The sequence below is a fragment of the Pleurodeles waltl genome, chromosome 8 (genome assembly GCF_031143425.1).
Source record: "Pleurodeles waltl isolate 20211129_DDA chromosome 8, aPleWal1.hap1.20221129, whole genome shotgun sequence".
NCBI lineage: Eukaryota > Metazoa > Chordata > Amphibia > Caudata > Salamandridae > Pleurodeles > Pleurodeles waltl.
This window is the reverse complement of record NC_090447.1, coordinates 704,377,180-704,393,750: the sequence shown is the minus strand read 5'-3', so window position 1 is coordinate 704,393,750 and position 16,571 is coordinate 704,377,180.

Sequence of the window (16,571 nt, the reverse complement as noted above, 5' to 3'; positions counted from 1 at the left end):
ATGTATTAAAACAGCCCAGTTGGTACCTAGAAAGAAAGGCACAAAATGTTAACATTTTCATAGCTACCTATCCACAGAATGGATCAGCAACAAAGTAGGTCTTCGTCTTCAGGTCATCAATTGATCAGCAAAGCATCAGGCTCTCAAATGCATAAGCCCAATGACAGAATCTCAAATCGCGTCTCTTGACGTCATCAATTCTCCCCTCACATCTGATCATCGCATCTGAAGTTTTTGCCTGTTGTCATGACTTTTTATTAAGGTTTTCCAGTCCATCCCCCTAATTCCTTGTTGGTCAATCGCCAGTTATTACCCTAAGCAATAATATTATTTTTACAAATCTATGAATTCTAATATTTCACCGTTCTCAGTTCATTGATTGGTTCATTGTACGATGTCCTCATCATCCGGCTCATCAGGTATCAAAAATGTTGCATCTACTTCTCTAGTCAGTGCTTCTGTTGTTCAAGTCCTGGGAAAGTACATTGAGTCTGTCTTACACCAAAGTTGTTACATATCCTAGTTCCTCATCTCCTGTTCGTCGGTACATTGCAGAAAATTCTAGCTAAGCAGATTTTATTAACATATGCAGTTCAGGGACAGTTCAATGCACCAGCTTTTCTGAAGTGCGCTTGAAATTCAGCTTCTGCATGAGGCCTGGCAACTAGGCCAAAACTTCCGCTAAGTTAACTCTACAATATAATGCAAAACATAGGTTATATATCTTAATATGACATACTACTACATTATTTTTGTTTATTTTCAATATTTTATGCATTTTTAATCATTTTAGTACAAGTTCGTATAAGCTGACTGTCACTCTCCGTGGGCACATTTTGAAATGTACACATACATTTTTCTACAATTAGTTTCTCTATTAACTTTTTGTTATTCAAAACACGTAAACATTCATTAATAATTTCTAATTAGCATATCTGCTTTAACAGTATCACAAACTAATTACCCTCATTAGACCTTGCATCAGTTGTCCGTTGACACCTAGGGTACCCAACCTCCTGAGAAGCAATTGAGGCAAGAGCTGACCTATAAAAAAGCCTAAAGATAATGCATCGATAGAAGATGTACAAACAATTCGAGGGCAAGGTTTAAAACCTCTGTAACAACATCCTGGCTATTGAAATTGAACACAATACAATCCCCTGGATGAATCTTAGGGGAGGGTCCAACCCATCACACCCTCCTAAACATTATAATTCTGCTTCCTAGAGAATAACCTTCCGGGCCTAAATATGACAACCAGTAAGAGACTTTGGCCCTCATTATGACCTTGGCGGGCGGCTACAGCCGCCCGCCAAGATATGACCGCCGGGCGGCCGCCAATGCAGCCGCACACCCGCCGCGGTCATTATGAGATCCCCACTGGGCCGGCGGACGGAAACCTGGTTTCCGCCCTCCGGCCCAGCGGGGATCTCGGCCGCAACATAGGAACCGGCTCCAAATGGAGCCGGCGGTGTTGCGGCCGTGCCAAGGGTGTAGTTGCACCCGTCGCGCCTTTCACTGTCTGCATAGCAGACAGTGAAAAGCTGCATGGGGCCCTGTCAGGGGGCCCTTGCACTGCCCATGCCAGTGGCATGGGCAGTGCAGGGGCCCCCAGGGGCCCGCGACTCCCCCTACCGCCAGCCTTTTCCTGGCGGTTCAAACCGCCAGGAAAAGGCTGGTGGTAGGGGGACTCGTAATCCCCTGGTCAGCGCTGCGGATTACTACCGCCGGGGCCATTGTGGCGGGAAACCGCCGGCCCCGGCGGTGCACCCGCAACGCTTCTGCCGCAGTCGTAATGACCAGGGAAGCACCGCCAGCCTGTTGGCGGTGCTTCCGTCATTTCAGCCCTGGCGGTCTTGTACCGCAAGGGTTGTAATGACCCCCTTTATTTTTTAAGGCCCAATAATCTTCACTGCCGCCATTCTTCAAATAAGGAACAATGGTAAGTATTATAATATAAGGAGCCGAGGCAGAGTGGAGGTGCAGGGTAACACAAACGGAAATACTGCTGGCATCACTAAGTTTTCCGATGTACTCATCCCACCCGCTCCTGAAAGGGCCTCTTCTTCACCCCATCCTTAATAGCCTTTACATCCCTGGTGGGTGCTAACATTACAGGGTTGCTGTTATTAATGTGGGTTGCCGAGGAAAAAAGTATGGATCGATTACTGGAGATACCTCAGGCGCCCTTTGAGGGGGCTCTGTTAAAAGAGGGGATAAAGAGAAAACCTCATAATGCCCACCTGGAGACAATGATGCCAGCTTACTGTCCCCTTTTGGCCGTTTCTTACCAGATTCAACAACTATAGTGTTAGCCTCGGGACCCTGCATAGTGGCATGAACTTTACAAAAAGGCAGTACGCTTTTCAAACTCGCCTCAATAGCCAACAATTTATCCATATATTTTGCTATACAATTGTTGACCGCTACCTCAACCAAAGGTTACATAATGGAGACAAGGTCATTAGTAGAAACGTATGTCAATGTGGCACTAGGCAATTTATAATTGTCAGTATTGGTCTTCGCAGGCATCATTGACACCAAAAGAGCATACTTCCCCTTGTTTCTAGTGCCCGGAAAGTTGGATCGCAGTTATGGTTTCCTGGCGTTCTTTCGCCTAGGAGCTGGTGGACCACAGGCCGTAGGTGAACCCCAGTTCCCCTCATGTGTCAAAGATTGATGCACATCAACAGTATTGGTGACAGTGGATTTTGTAATAATTACATCTGGGCCTCCTCTGGCCTTCTGTCTGCTGGAACTTGACAGAAGGACAGCACTGCAATGTCATCAGCAGGTGGTGACTATAACTCGCACCCTCACCATGCACTGGTAATTACTCACAAATTAGAGCACTCATGACATCTTCGATAACATCACGGATAATAACAATGTAATATTTGCAGTAACAATTTTGATGAAAAAACTGTGCATGGCGCGGGCGCGAGTTAAACTTACCTTAGGGCACGAGTTATAGTTACTTGAGATAACACTAACTATAACAAATGAATGTCTATGGTTTGGTACGTTTAAAATGTGAGCCTTACTATAATGTCCCTGTAACTTTTGTTTTTGTATTCTATTTTCCTAACTAACATCCCTGTAACCTATATATATATATTTGAGTCCCCAGAAGGAATTGTGCACAAGGACCTAGCATGGATCAAGAAACAATATACATCTATATTTCAAGCAAAGAGGGAGAGGAGGGAGATGTGCAAACCCTCTGTCTGAGCTTATTTCACTACGAAATCAGGTGAGCTAATATATCTCTATCTTATGTTGGTCACCAATCCTCAGCATCTCTCCCTTTTAAAAAGATCTAGATTAAATCTACTGCACTGGCTTTTGGCAGAGCCACTGGGCTGGAATAAAGTAAAAAATGTAGGCCCTTGTAGCTGTGATTCTTTTACAAATCAAGATAACATGCATTTAGTAATTTTCTGTGAATACGACAGCTCTCTCCACCATCAGTATTTCTTACCTTTGCTGAGAGGGAAAAATTTACACAAGCCAGAACTGATTTAATCTCTCTACAGATGTTGTACAATTGTTTTTTATATTTTAATGTAGCAAACCTTTAAATAGAGGCGAAAGATGTGTGTGTCTAGTTATAAATGTATATACATACACACACACACACAATAATAGAATAAAAGTAAAAATTGTCAATCACTGACCAATAAATGTCTCTCATTTACTCACCTTTAATATCCAGTTTTAAAATAGTTAGTCCCTCCGCTCAGTAATTTGATCTTCCACATAAAGATGTCGGCTAAAAGTAAAATTGACTAATGTCACTAACTAGTTTTAACATCTCAGAATTATTGTTACATCGCAATCAACATCAAGCAATACACCACCCCTTAACCGACCCAATGCTTATTAATAATTATCAAAGTATCTTGTTTACCTTGCTCTAATATCTTGCATCTGCTAGAGACTTCTCTACCTCCCTTATTCTCCTCTGGAATTTAATTTCTTGCTATAGTCTTGCTATGCTCCCAAACCGCTAAAGCCTCAAACTGTGCTGGTCTCAGAAGTGGCTTTGTCTCATATAGTGTAATCCCTTGACAAGGGTATCTAGAATCAAAAACAGTCTGATTTAAAAATTACCTAAGGTAGGATCTCTTTGTAATGTACCAATATACTCATTCTTCTTTCCTCACCTCTTTTTTTAAAGTTGTGTGCCCTGATCAGGCCACTACAGTTAACAGTTTGCCACCATTTTGCCCACTCCTTAAATACTTTACTAGTTTCCTGCCCATGCTAAACCATGCGGTCCAAGATAGGAAGTGGGAAGAAACACTTCCAGGTTGTTAGCACACACTGAACATTAAAAACAACAAAAAGGTTCTCTCTGGAATCTAACCCTCATAGAATAACTCCTTATTTTAATGACTGAGGTTTTCTATTTTTTAACTAAACAAGCAACACTATTCAATAACTCTACCCAGTTAGATGAGGAATCAATCTTGAAATGTTGTTGTGATTTTTTCATGATTCAATTTTTACAAAACACCATAGTTCACACACGAAACTCTCAACAAATATATTCCCTGCATACTATATGATGTAAATATTAAAATAGAATGAAGATATTCCTTCATGGGTTGATTCCTTAATTTCTGCATGACTCTTCATGGACTACATTCTTGTTTTATGAACCATTGTCTTCTATATTACAACACACATCTATCTTCTATGTGAGGCATTGTCTTTTAATAGTACTACAAGACAAAATGAAGATTCCCATTAGAAACTCTTTTGTTACCTTCCTGTTAGAGCTGTCAGCCTTAGGGTGGTCTTCCACCAAATGTTTTGCCTATTCTCTTTCATTTTGATTAACCTATTTTTCTTGGCCTTACGACTCTGTGCCCTTTACCACTGCTAACCAGTTTTAAAATCCTTGTGCTCACTCCTATAAAAACATGGCTGTATTGGCTTATACCCCACTGGTATATTTAAGTTAGTTATACATTCCTTGTAGAGTAGTATACCAGATAACCAGGGCCTATAAATTAAATGCTACCATTGAACACTGCAAATTGTGCCACCCACTTAAGTAGCACCTTAAAATATGTCCAGACCTGCCACTGCTTCTTGATTGCAGTTTAAAACGGTCATGTTGACTTGGCATTAAAACCTCATTGTCAAATCTTAAACTTCCCTTTTATTACATATGACACTCCTAAGATAAGCAAGAGGGAGCAGGTATGGCAGGTTGATGTGTAATTAAAAGGTTAGACATGCACTTTAAAATGTTATAAGTCCTGGTAGTAAAAAAACTCCTACATTTATTTTTCATTACTGTGAGGCCTACAGCTCTGATATGGTAGCATTGGTGATTCGTTGTTACATTTGATAAGCTTTAATTTCCAATTGGAAGAAGTTATTCATGTCATGTTTGGAGTCTTTGGAACTGTAATGAAAATTCCTATTTAATGATAAAGTAGGGGTTTCGCTTACAATTTCGCTCCCACCTTCAGGAAAGAGGGCACCAGGGCATAAAAACAGGAACTCAGAAACCACATCTTTAGTGTATGTCTCAAACTGTGGATACTCTGCTAGGAAGAAGAACTGTTGTGCTCCTAAAATGACTGCCACTCTGCTGGGTTGCTGCTCTGAAGGATTGTTGCCCTGCTGTACTGACCTGCTGCATTTTGCCCTCTTGCCTGGGTGAAAAGGACTGGACATGCATCTTTGAACCCAGGACCACCAAAGTAAATGCAAGGGCTAATTGGCTGGCATCCTGACTTCATCCTCGGGGAAATAAGGCTCCAACAACCTTGAACCTAGCACCTGAGCTTTGCCACCTGTGAGTCTACCCTACCTCGATGTGGATCCTTACAATGCTCTACAATCCAGGATTTAAGGTGCTTTGTTCAACAGGCTTCACTCGGTCCCTGTAGCAGGCCTGCACTACATCATGATTGGCCTTAACTTGTGACTTTGTCCCAATCCAGTGCAACCAGAAATCCACTGTTTGGGCTATGTGCTTTTTGTCAGTATTTCCACTAAAATATTTAATAATGTGTATATCCAGTTCCACTGATTGGATTTCTGTTTTACTTACTTGTAAGTAGAGATTTACCCTCCCCCAATCAGCAACCCAGTTTCTTACACTTTGTATAAAACACCATGGTTACCACATAATACTCACAATATCTTCAATAGAATGTTCTTTCTTAAAATGAACCATTATATGATATTTGTTATCATGATTTCTAATCGCCCTGACATGTTCTCCCCATCTTGCCTTTATCTTTCAACAGATTTTCCCTATTGACATTAGTGTCACTTTCTCTAGCCATTGTGATAGCATCTGATCTGTAGCCTCTCTGTAAAAAGCTTTCTGTTATCATTATTTTTTCATTCTTATAATCTGTATCAACACTACAGTTTTTCTTGGCTCTCAGGAACTCACCAAAAGGTATTACATTCTTTGTTTCGATGTCCTTATTTAGCATGTATTTTAGCATTAGCTGATGAAGGTTTTCTAAACATTCTGGATACTAAAGTGCCTTTCTCAACATATACATCCAAATGCAAAAAGCAATTGAAATTTCTTCTGAATTCCAATCTAAGGGGTAAAACGTATGTGTTATTATTAAGACCCAAAGATACTGGTTTAGTTCAGCAATTTTCCCTTTCCAACTAATGATAAAGTTTCCCCCGAATTTTACTTTATCCCAGAATGACCTGTGTGGAATAAATGCCATAAATTTAGTCTTGCTTTGGTTGATTTACATACTAGAATGTTAACATGAAATGCCAACTGTATCAAGTTGTAGGCTCATCATGATTTTTGAGATTAATAGAATATCATCTGCAAAAAGAAGTGTAGCAATGTTATGATCAGTCAGATTTGGAGAGTCATTTTTACAGTCGTATAGGAAATCAATCACCACATGTATATAAAGCTTGAATAGGGTTGTGCAAGCATCAAGTACTGCGAAGCACGACCTTTATTCCAAGTAAGTATGTATACGTTTGTCTCCTACTCCAGCTAACGTCAATCTGCTGTTTTCATTCTACATTCTTCCCCACGTTCTACCCCCACAATTCTATTCCTAATCACGTGCTGGTGTCAAGCATGTGACTATAACACAACACATCTTTCCCCTTTAATAACAACAAATATATATAACAACTTAAATTCAACTCTACAATTACAGATCCTAAAAAAATACAAAATTGTCCATTATGAGTCCAACACAAAATCCTGAAATTTCTTAGGCAATTCAACTACCCTTTCACTACGCGTAGCCACTTGAGGCAATTCCTTATGGTTATTAGCACAAGACTGGTTTGGTACTTTTTCTTGTGCTCTATGTGCAGGTGACAACTCATTCTGGGTTACTGAGGATGTGGAACTTGAAAGGAGCGCCCATCTATCATCCCTCCCATGATGTTCTCGTGCTGATTGCAGATGTTCATAATTACACTGATAATTATTTTCCACCTCTGACCCAAACCAATCTAAATCAGCACAAGGTTTTTACCATGTACTCTCACCAGAACTCTTCCTCCTGTCACTACACTTGCCCAACTTACTGCAATGCCACATCTTCTGATCACTCAATAGCGCTGAATACTTTTTACTTGGAGTGGTTCAGAGAATTTGCTGTCTCCTATATGTGTTTTAAACATTAATTTTACCTTGACCCAGTCTCCCGGTTTAAGTTTGACTTCCACAGTCTTATGACTATGATCATAGTATTTCTTATATGCTTCATGTGCTTTCAAAATATTGCTTTTGACCATGGTAGGGAATCACTTAATCTGAATCTTCAGTTTTAACCAGGCTCTGTTATCTTTAGTGAACGGTTCTCTGCCTCTTAATATTTGGAATGGACTGTATCCTGTAACAGTTGGTGTGATTCTATAAGCCCACATCATGCATACAAGTTCCTTTTCCCAATCCTTTTCTGCACTTATGGCTGCTTGAAAAGAACCGATAATCACCCAGTTGAAGCGTTCCACAGCACCATTCCCTGCACGCTGATATAAAGGAGTATGTTTCTCTTTAACACCATTCCTAGATAGAAACTCCTTTCACTCTCTGACACAAATTAAGGCCCATTGTCACTCAAAATAGATCTGGATATGCCTTCCCTCAAAAACACACTCAAAAGAAAGGAAATCACAGAGGATGAGTCACACTTCTCACACACTTTCTATTCAGGCCACTTAGAATAAAGATCTAACAAAACTATTACATATTTAGTTTCGTTATATGGTTATCTAAGGATTTAGATGTAGGACCCAAAATGTCAATCGCAACATCCTCCCACAGATTCTCTTGGCATTAATTCATCCCTAAAGCTGATCTGAAGACTTTCAAGGATTTGTCTGCATTAGCACACATGCTACAATTTCGCGCCACACTTTCCACATCTGCATCTACACCGGCCACCAATATGACATTTTCACTATTCTCCTTGACTTAACAATTCCTAGATGACCTTCATGTGTTATTTCTAGAATCTTTTCACAAAGCACTTCAGGTGGTACCATTTTTTCCCTTCTCATGAGAAAATTGTCATCGTTAATGGTCAACTAATTCCTGACCTCCCACCATTTGACAAGATTTTGAGTCATTTTATTCTTCCAAGGCCACCCATTACAGACACACCCCATCATTTGTTGCAAAAACTCATCCTTATTGTAAGCAGAAATCCATTCCATCTCATCAATGACATTACCCTCCCATCCAGCTTGATCATCTTCAACAATATCAGCACTGTCAAAACTATACTCATTCCATTTGCAATTTTCCGTTGCTTGAAATGGTAGTGGAGAACGGCTTAGGTAATCTGCCACCTTATTCCTTATGCCAGAAAGATATTTTACTTCATAAACATAATCCAATAATCGTAATGATAATCTGGCTATGCGAGGTGTTGCCTTAGTAATGCCATGTGAAGTCAGAACATTCACCAAAGGTTTATGATCCGTCCTCAATACAAAATCTGTTCCCCACAAGTAATGCCTATATTTCTCCATACCCCACACAGCTGCCAGTACTTCTTTTTCAATAACAGAGAATTTTTCTTCAGAAGGGGATAAAGCACATGAGGCAAAGGCAATGACATTTTCAGACTCCTTATCTGTCACTTGTGTTAACGCTGCCCCAAGGCCTTTCCCACTAGCATCAACCGTGAGAATGCTCTTCTCTTTGCTGTCAAATCCTTGCAAGGGAAGAGCTGAACAAATTTCTCTTTTTATTTGCTCAATATCTTCATTCAACTCAGAATTCCACACAAATTCTTCTCTCTCCTTTACCAGTTACCTCAATTGATAGGTCTTCGTAGAAACATTTTCCACTAATCTTGTATAGAATTCAACTAAATCTAAAAAAGATCTGACATTATCTTTGGACTTTGGAGCCGGGGCATCTCTGATCACTGATAGGATACTATCCTTTGGAAGGATGCCTTGTTTACTTACAACATGTCCTAAATATGTAACAGATTCTTTGGAAAACTTGCACTTGCTCAATTCAGCCGTCAGCCCATCATCTGCCAGCCTTTCAATAACCAACATCAGTCTTGTTTCATGTTCACACTTATCTTTCCCCATGATGAGTATGTCATCTTGGAAATAAGTAACCCCCTCCATGTCTTCTAATTGCTTGTGCATAAGTCGTTGGAACACTGCTGCGGCAGAAGCTAAACTAAAAAACATGCGAACGAATCTATAACACCTAAAAGGTGTTATAAATGATGTAAATTTCTTACTAGACTGCTGAAACAGATTTGATGGTATGCTGACTTAAGATCTATGGTGGAAAACCATTGACACCCCTTCGAATTGGCTAAAAGTTCTTCAATTTTGGGTAGAGGGAATTTATCAATTACAATGCACTTGTTAAGATCCCTCAAATCCACACAGAGCCTAATCTGCCTATTGGACTTACGAGCTACCACTAAGGGTGCTAACCACTCCGCACACTCAATAGGATCTATTACACCAGCCCTCTCCAATCTATCCAATTCATTCACAACGGCTTCTCTTACATTTAAGGGTATGTTTCTTATTTTGTGGGAAACAGGGATAACCCCAACTTTAAGTACAATTTTGTGCTTGAACTTCAACAATTCTCCCACTTTACCAGAAAACACTTGAAGAAATGTTTCCAATAACTCTATCTCTAAGAGTTTACCTGGTTCTTCCAAAGATAGCACTTGTGTGACACTATTAGGGTTTAATACGACTCCCAAAGCTCCTTGGTCCTTCCATCCTAAGACAGAAGGTCCCTTCTCCGCTACCAACAAAGTACCAGATGTCTTCCTGCCTTTGAACTCAAACATCAACTCCACTGAACCCACCATGGGAATTTTTTCTCCTGTAAAGGAAACAGGTTGCACACACGATAGTGACAGAACACTTCCATTTAAATCAGCAAATTTTTCCTCCCAAACTTAATTACAGATAATTGTGAAAGGTGACCCAGAATCTGCCACTACTTCTATCTGGATACCACCAGTTTTGACATCACAGACTGGCTTGCTACGTAGTTCATAGGTACCCAAAATGAAATTGTCTATACTTAGGATGCAATCACCATCATCAGAGTCACATCCATCAGTATGGCTTCCTTGTTCACAATCTACACTTTTTACAGTAGATTCATTCATCTTCTTTCTTCACACCTTCTGAAAATGCCCTTCAATCCCACAAAAAGCACATTTTGACTTGGACGCTGGGCAGCACTTGTCCCTCGCATAAAGTCCTTTGTTACCACATCTATAACAGGTAACCTTCCCGTGCTGATTTTCCTTGGTGTCCAATTATTGTGTAGAACCCTTATTACTGATTTTTTTTTCCTTCCTGCATCACTTTACAAACTACATCACTATATTTCCCATTACTCAAAGCTGCTTTAGCACATCGCCTAGATAATTTTGCTTTCTTGACAATAGCTATAATCTCATTCATAGGAGCATCACCACACACCCACAGTTTCTCTTGTGCTCCAGTATTATTAGAATGCATAATGATTTGATCCCGGATCAGTTCATCATGTAGCTGTCGAAACTTGCATGTTATTGCCAGTTTCTTTAGAGCAGATACATAGTCTTCTACCGACTCATCTTTACTTTGCTTGCGTTGGAAAAAATGTTATCTGTCTGCAGCTGCACACACAACTGGTTGATAATGTGCGTTTAAGTCTTCCAAAGCATGCCTGAAAACATCCATGTCTTCACTCATCCTGTTTTTTCTCCATTTGGGTGAATACTCTTTGTCCTTCAGGTCCCATACAATGTAACAGAATGCGTTTTTTCCTAACACTAGAGAACACTTCTTCACTCTCATCTTCTATTGCAGCACTGCAATTTAAAAATAGTCTTTCCAATCATTCCATTTCATATTAGGTTCCCCAGGCTTAGGTAGAAAGGGAACTGGAGGAGTGAGCAAAAACAATTGTGCAGTCATTTTCCTAAACAATTAATATAACAAGATTACTTCCTTTGAACTGTGGAACTTTTTTATCACCAACAAAAATAATTCAGAAAAATGTAACCAAAAATATAGTTTATAGGTTATTTCCTGACTTAAATATGGCCACCAAATGTCTTAATATAAATTGCCTGACTGAAATACGGCCACTGTTTACAGTCCTTCCTCTGTTTCTTTTACTGTGATGCTGCCTGACTCCAGTATGGCCGCCGTTACTGTCCTTTGTTTGTTTCAATGACACTGAGAAGTACTACATCACCAGCTGCAGTGCGTGCGCATTGGTTAATGAAGAGCAAAAAAACCAAAACAAAACATACGAATGAAGGTCCAATCCAAGACCTTGAACCGAGTCTGCGTTCTTCTCAACCTGGTAGCCTTATGAAGCGCAGTTCGTCACGCATCTGTTTTGCCGTGAATGGCCCAGTAAAGATTTCCTGATAACTGCATTTCTCAAATTTTTTCCCCACGCGTCTTCCCTTCAGAGACACATCGGGTGAAGCAATCATACTGCCTCAACTTTATCACCTGCATGGGCCAAATGCGACAGAGTTAGTTGCGCCACAAACAATCTCCGTGTTCAGTTCTTGAGTAAAACTGCATCTCTGTAGTCTGCGATGGCTTAGGGTTCCGCTCGTTGCCAAATTATGTATTAAAGACTCCTATCAAGTACGGCGAAGCACGACCTTTATTCCAAGTAAGTATGTATATGTTTGTCTCCTACTCCAGCTAATGGCAATCTGCTGTTTTCATTCTACATTCTCCCCCAAGTTCTACCCCCACAATTCTATTCCTAGTCGCGTGATGGTGTTAAGCACATGACTATAACACAACAGCATCCTTGATGGACCCTTCTCTTGATCTTTAACCGGTCAGTCAACTCTCCTTTTCTACCCCATCTGACTTGGGTATAACTATGGTTGTAAAAGTGGATTAATGGTTAAAGTAAGTGGAGTTGCATGTTCATACTACTCAGGACATTCTACAAGTCAGCCGGGGGGCCAGGTCAAAGGATGCCTTCAGATCCATGATTATCACATAGATATGATTGTGGTTCAAAAAGGGCAGTTTATCACAGCAGTAATACTAAGCGAAGACCTGGTCTATGGCACTTATCTTTTCTGTGAACCCCATCAGAAGATGGGATAAAGCGTTAAAAGCAAATCAATGCGAATTTGCTGAAAATATTAACTGTTCATTCCAAAATTAAATATAATTACATGCACTTTTAGAGATGTAGATATGTATAAAATATAATCTGGTTAGCAAAAATATTCATACTATGGAGGTACTTAAGTGTCCAGTTTCCATATGCAAGGATGTTTGTTCTCAAAGAAATAGATTACTGAGGGAAGGTCACTGTGCCTGAGCATTTCAGCAGCCAGAACTTTTTATTAGCAGCTTCCTTCAAAACCAGCAATTGATATCAATGATAAGCACATTCATTGTCATTCTAGGCTGCCTTCTTTCAGACCAGCAATTGATATCACTACAGGTACATCCATGGATGAACAAGTAGCATTTGGGATAGTGAAAGGGCAAGGATTCAAATCCACCATGAAAAGGGAGGGGGAAATTAACATTTTCTCTTAATCCACATTCACATGGACGTAGGAAGCCTTAATTACATATAAGCAATGAGAAAATGAGCTCTTCTGTAGGCAAGCAACCAATTGAATGCAATTGAACAATTAGGGTCTCATTTACAAACCCCTAGTGGCACACTGTGTCACTGGAGCGTAATTTTTTTTACTCTGGGGTGGCACAGTCAGTCAGTCAAAGAAGTCAGTCAAAGAACTTTATTCGGCAAATGCCATAAAAGTGCATACAAAGACACGTATTTGAAACTATAAATAATATAAAACACAAAAACCGTAACAACAGTTCCTAAAAGCACCCTGTAAACATCCGATCTAAAAACCCCTTAACATGTAACAAATAAGTATACTAAAACGTAATTAAGAATCGCTAAAACACAAAATTTACAGATATTATCTCAAAATAGAAATCTCTCACAAACATATGGAGATTAAAATGAAATAGACCTTTTCCTAATACTTAAAGAAGCTGTAACAAAGTTTAATACGTGGTGACAAGTTTGGATATCTGGCAATCTCTGAAAATATAAGAGAGCTTCCTTATAATGGATAGGTCTAAGATGACATAAAATAGGTAGAATAAAAGCCTTTGTAGGAGCAGCATATAGAGAACAAAAGAGTAAAAAATGTGTGGTACTCTGCTTTGATTTAGAATCGCAGGGGCAGAGTGGTAAATCCTTTTTCCAAGAACATGGTTTGGGAAAGGCTACCTTAAAATGAACCAAATTAAATCTAAAAAATGTTGAAAGAGAGGTTATTTTAGAACTTGAAAACCAGGTCATGAGACAGTTACAATCCGGATATAGGGATCAAAAGTTTTGAGTTTCAGGGAGCTATAAAATCTCGACTCTGATATGTGCTCAAAATAAGTTGACTTCAAGACAGACCTAGAGTTTGTAGTTAACAATTGGGGTTCTTCAAACATGTATCTGAGCCCTAACTTCTCAAAGGAGTTTCGCAGGAACACAAGCCAGGGAATCCTGTTTGAGTTGTCCAATTGTAAGCAATCAGAAATGTAGTCTTGAACAAGTTTTGCCGCAGGGTTCAACCAGCATCTGATCCAGAGCAGTAAAGGAGCGATAGAAACCCTGTCCTCCAAAAAACGTTGGCCAATTTCCTCATGACTGATGATGTTTGCTATACATTTTGGAACCGTCAGTAGTCTACGCAGGAATTTGTTTTCAGCACTTTGGAGAAAGGGTATTTTGTTGTAGCCCCAAACTCCTGCCCTGTATAGGACTGCTGCGGCACACTTGGAGTTATAAAGTGTTTTCATCTGTGCGAGGGGTCTGTGACCTAATTTACTAGTATAGCGAAAGATCGCTTCATTATTCCTTATCAGCTGTTGGAACTTGAAATTGATATGAGTCTTCCAGGACAAAGAGGAACTCATATACATACCTAAATATCAAAAAATGTTTACCATTTTAAAATATGTCCTCCCATAGTAAATTGTTTAGACTTTGTACTACATGGGCCACATGTCATAACAAAAGTCTTAGGGTAATTTACTTTCAAATTAAGGTCCAGCATAAAATTGTAAAATAGGTCCAAGAGTCCCTGTAAACCATTGGCGGTACGAGCAATTAAAACTGCATCATCAGCATATAATAAAACTGGAAGTGGTCTCTGGCCCGTCTTTGGTACATCCTTTCCATGTTTTACCAATGAATCATAAAGCCCATTCATATATATCTAAGAGAAAAGGCGCTAGGATACATCCCTGTCTTACGCCCCTTATTGACGGAATAGGAGAAGTTCTCTGTCCATATAAACCAGTCTGAACTGAAACCGTTAAATCTGTATGTAGGCATTTAATAAGCTCCAAAAGGGATGTGTCGCAACCTAAAGCTCCCAGAATTTGCCATAACTTTGCCCTATTAACCATATCAAAAGCACTAGTTAAATCAATAAATGCCATATGAATAGACTCTTTTTTGGCTGTCACATATTTACTGAGTATCAGATCCTACACCGGGTCTAAAGCCAAATTGAATTGGAGATAAAATCTGGGCCTCAGTCATCCAATCTTCTAAACGGGATAAGATCACACTTCCTAAAATCTTTGCCGTTGAATCAATAAGAGAAATTGGTCTATAGCAGGAAAGATCTTGTCTGTTTCCTTTTTTGAAGATGGGAACAATAATAGCCGATTGACATGAAATAGGTACGTTACTATTTACCGTGCTATTGAACACATTTGTAACTAAAGGACCCCAAAGGTCAATTTCAGATTTTAAAGATCAGCGGGGACCCCGGCAGGGCCAGGAGCCTTTCCCTGCCTTAGTCGATTAATGGTGCTTAGGACCTCATGGAGATCAAAGGTAATATATAAGGTCTTAATATTAGAGTCTGAAATAGAATGTGCAGTAAGGTTATCTTCTAGATACAGGTTCTCATTGTCATCGTTTCCTGGGCAAAATACTTTCCTAAAATGGGTCACCCATACGTCCTCTACAATGAGACAATCATCGGCCTTAGTGTTGTTATCTGAAAAATAAGGATGATTTATCACCTTCCAAAATTTAGAAGTGTCCTTCAGCTCAGAGGCAGCCAAAAGTTCATCCCAAGCCTTAGACCTAATTTCTGATTTCCTTTTTTCAAGAGCAGCCTTATAATCGTCTCTAGCTAGTTTAACTAGTTGGGGGAAGGGAGGAACTGCTTTAAGAGCATCTTTAAGTTTTTTATGAGCAGAAGAGCACATAGAATCAAACCATCTATGGACCACTGGCCCCTTCGAGGGCCTGTCCACCACCAAGGCTTGTGAGATATCAGTACATAAAGATTCAAATTCATGGACTATACATTCAGGATCTAACTGCTGAGACAGACACATATTAATATAGTCAAACCTAGTGCTTACAATATCCTGATTAAATAATTTAGGATTTATTTTGTCCCATTTTAAGCGTAAACCGCAATTTGGATTATAAACAGTACTAACTCTCAAACTTTTATTCTTAGGAACCTGGTTAGTATTTAAATCCAAATTAATACCAAGGGGATTATGATCACTGGTGCAGTGAGGTGTGACCTTGAATTCTTTAATTAGATGATAATCAGAGGAGCCAATAAGTATATAATCAATGATGCTCCCCTTCGGTTTTCCTGTAAAGGTTGGTATATTACAGGCGTCAGCAGCCAGTTTCTCCGTAACGTGTAGCAAATCAAACGTACATATAAAGTAGTTTAGGGCATCTCCTTCAGCAGTGTGGGTGAAATAGATTGATGACTCTCTGCCCTCATCAGGGAAGGCACACAGTTCTGTAAGATCCTTGCTACACAGAGGAGTGTTAAAATCGCCCACCCATAGTATAATTAGATCACTGTCCTGTAGAACATTTGATGAATCAAAGAAGTCTCCTACCTCCACCAGGCAACCCATAAGGAGACCCCGGGGGATGTTATTATAAAAAATTTAAATCAAAATATTTTTTTGTCCACTAATAGATACTAAAACAACCATAAAATAAAGGGAAGACCAGATTAAGGACATGTTTAATAGAGGGAGAT